The sequence below is a fragment of the Balaenoptera acutorostrata genome, chromosome 1, assembly GCF_949987535.1.
Source record: "Balaenoptera acutorostrata chromosome 1, mBalAcu1.1, whole genome shotgun sequence".
NCBI classification, from domain to species: domain Eukaryota; kingdom Metazoa; phylum Chordata; class Mammalia; order Artiodactyla; family Balaenopteridae; genus Balaenoptera; species Balaenoptera acutorostrata.
Window position 1 is genome coordinate 117,852,953 of NC_080064.1, and position 3,965 is coordinate 117,856,917.

Below are 3,965 nucleotides of genomic sequence, written 5' to 3' on the forward strand. Positions count from 1 at the left end.
TTCAGATTTCTGTCCTTAATACTTGCCTCCCTCCCAAACTGTGGTATTGAAATGTGTGCTGTGGCAAGATTTGGCTTGCAGAGGAAGCAATAAAGAGAGGGCAGGAGATAAGGACAGGAGGGAAACAATCTGGGAACAGACGATGTCAGTGGAGCAAGAGAGAGGGGAAGAAATTAGGTTGCAAAACAACCTAGACGAAAATAGAGTGGGGCCTTCCTTCCTCACAGGTGAACCCACCCCAAAAACCATAAAGGTTTTTCTAGGACAGGGAACATCCCATGAATCTATGGGCCCAAACCCTCAGGGCCACTTCTGCTTTTTTCTGTGCCAGACCAAAATCAGGCCACTCTCAATATGAGCAGGTAGGGGAAGGAGATGGTGGGCTGAGGGGGCCCGGATAGCCAACACCAATTAACAGTCTATACTGTTCTGGGTACTGTCTTTAGCGGGAGATGGAGGGAAAAGTAGATGCAGTCCTTGAAATTCATCTAAGTAGCAGACATCGAAAACCTTCACGGACAGGGTGTGACGAGCAGTAAGGAGGAATGCTTCCATGCTGGGGATGGAGGGGTGGCTGGGTGGTGTGCATTTCTCCCTAATAACTGGAGAAAGGAAGACACCAAACGTACAGCCCTGTGCCAGGATCTTGGAATACCAGTCAGGAGTCAGTTCTTGGCCCCTTTACTACAAGTCTGGCAGCGGTGGGGATGGTGATTGTAATAGGAGTTGTAGGAGAATTCACTGCAGCTCCCTCTGTGCCATAGCTACGTCAGACCTTTAGTTGTATAGTCTCCTTTAATCCCACCTCAGGACCTTTATTCTTGATGGTCCCTCTACCAGGAACACTTTTCCCTAGTTAACTCACATGCCTGGCTTCCTCGCTTTACACAGATCACTCCTTAAACATTACCTCCTCAGCAAGGCCCTCACAGACCTCACCACATAAAATAACACTTCTGGCACCTCTTGCCCCATTCTCTTTGTTTCTAGTCATAAACACTAACTTCTGCAAATTTAGATAGATAGGTAGATATAGATAATATATTAAAATATATACATATAATTCATATGTATATAAATATATAAATATCATTTTTTGCGTATACTTTATTTGCCTGACTCCTTCTCCAGAATAAGTTCCACGTACACAGGGATTCTTTTTCTCTTCACCACCTTTATTTACCACCTAAAACAATGCCTGACTTGTATTGGGCAATTAATAAATATTGGTTGGATGACTGAAAGAATCCTCTTAATCCAGTAAGAGGGAGACTATTATTATCTTTAATTTACAGATAAGAAAACTAGGGCTTGGAAAGGCAAAAGTATGCATTCAGTTTCAAAGATGGTAAGCATCAGAATCAGGATTCAAACCCAAGACCAGTCTGGCTACAGGGCAGCCCTCTTCACCACCATGCCATACTTATCGGCAACTGTGGGAACAGAAAACCTGTGGGCACGGAGGGAGCCTGATTAGCACAATGGTTTAGTGAACTGGGGAGGCTGCAAGGGGAGCCAGGAATCTGTGGACAATGAACATTTGACCAGTAGGGGGTGGGCAGACCCAAGTGATTAGAACCAGAGAAAGGGAGAGGGCGTGACCTTAAGGATGCGGTAGGGGATTAAGAGTCAACCATCTTAGAGGATCTTACTGAAAAGGTGAGAGGGGGCTTCCCTGGTAGCGCAGTGGTTGAGAATCTGCCTGCCAATGCAGGGAACATGGGTTCGAGCCCTGGTCTGGGAAGATCTCACATGTCGCGGAGCAGCTGGGCCCGTGAGCCACAGCTACTGAGCCTGCGCGTCTGGAGCCTGTGCTCCGCAACAAGAGAGGCCGCGGTAGTGAGAGGCCCACGGACCGCGATGAAGAGTGGCCCCCGCTTGCCGCAACTAGAGAAAGCCCTCGCACAGAAACGAAGACCCAACACAGCCAAAAATAAAATAAATAAATAAATAAAATAAATTTTAAAAAAAAGAAAAGGTGAGACAATCTTACTATGGGATATAGTGTTAGAGGTTAAGGCCAACCTCTGACCCAGGCAGACATGCTTTCCATGCCATTTCCTTTTTACCTACAGAATAGGAAATATGGTGATTCATCAGAGACAGGCAACAAGCTAAATATTCATAATGCTAAGAATGCAGGACGAAATAGAACAAATGATTAGATCAATATTCAAGGAAGACATTTAAAATAAAATGAGTCTTTCAAAGACATCCTCAGCTCCAGTGAATTCAGTGGAGAATTTTTTCCAAATACCTCAAAGAACATTCTTATATTATTTCAACTGTACTACAATGTAGAAGAAAATTTTGTATGGCCCAGCCTATTTAATGGGACAAATACAGTTTTGATAAAATTTAATAAAATAAAAACAAACATATATATTTGTTTATATATACATTTGTTTATATATATATATATATAACTTTATTACCAAATAGTGAAACTCAAGGACAGTATATTATACAGAAAACTAACCACGAATATTCACCAGAAGAATGATTAAATAATCATTTCAAAAGATGTTAGAAGGTTATCAGTAAAATTTAACATTTATTCCTGATTAAAATGTTGGAGGAAAAAGCATATAGGAAACTGTAATCATGTTCAGAGAAGCAAGGAAGGGATGCATAAGTCTAGAAAACAATAATAACAACTATAACAAAAGCAATAGCAGCAACATTTGAAATCTTGGATAAGAAGTTTGTATTTATATGGTCTAAATAAAGAGACAAACTGGAAGAAATAAAAACATATTTTTTTGGCACAGGACATGATTAAATACCTAAAAAATCCACGGAAGTCAACCAAAACAAAGCAACAGCAGCAACAACAAAAAAAAGTCCTAGAAGTAATGAGTTCAAAGTTACAGGGTATAAGATATCGATTTTTTAAAAATCAAATTTATCCCTAAATATTAGAAAATACAGTACAAAGAGCTTTTATTTACAACAGAACCAGAACAAGTTATACTCAAAATTTAGTGTGTGTGACATATGGTACTTATTAAAGAAGATTAAAAGCACAATGAGGGACTTCCCTGGTGGTCCAGTGGTTAAGACTCCACAGTCCCCATGCAGGGGGCCGGGGTTCGATCCCTGGTCAGGAAACTAGATCCCGCAGGCCACAATTAAAGATCCCGTGTGCCGCAACGAAGATCCCGCACGAGGCAACGAAGATCCCACATGCCGCAGCTAAAAATCCCACATGCCACAACTAAAAAAGATCCCGAGTGCTGCAACTAAGACCCAGCGCAGCTACATAAATAAATAAAATAAAAATATTAGGAAAAAAAAAAAAAGCACAATGAGAGTACTAAAAAAAAATACAAGAATACATGGAGAGCTAAACTTAACTGCTGTTTGGGAAGACAGAATGTAGTAAAGATAAAAATAAGTTGCTATAAAGAGCCAATCCAGTATCAATTAAAAGCCTCATTGTATTTTTATAAAACATGACATGTTGATTGTGACATTCCGCAGCAAGTGTGATCACGCAAGAATATCAGAGGTTTTTATAAGTGATTATGAAGCAAATGAGTAGATAACTGTGATGCTAGCATATTTACCCTAATAGGTTTTAAAACATAGCAGACCAAAATGATGGGTATCAAACCTTATAACATTAAGATAAAACCTGAAAATTCATCGTTCAACTTATTTTTAGGAACTATTTGTGGATGAACCACTCTGTGCTATTCTAAGGGCTGGGTGTAAAGCCATGAATAAGCCAGAAAAGGTCCCCACTGTCATGGAGAAACAGACAACAAGTCAACAGATAAATGGGCAGGATAATTTCAGAGGGTAAAAAGTGCAGTGAAGCCCACAAGTGATGGATTGAGGGCTGCGTGTGAGAGTGGCTATTTTGGATTTAGCAATTAGAGAAGGCCTCTCTGAAGAGGTAAACTTTTGAGCTAAGAACTGTGGAACAGAACGGGGTTTCCAAAAATAATTTCACTTGATTT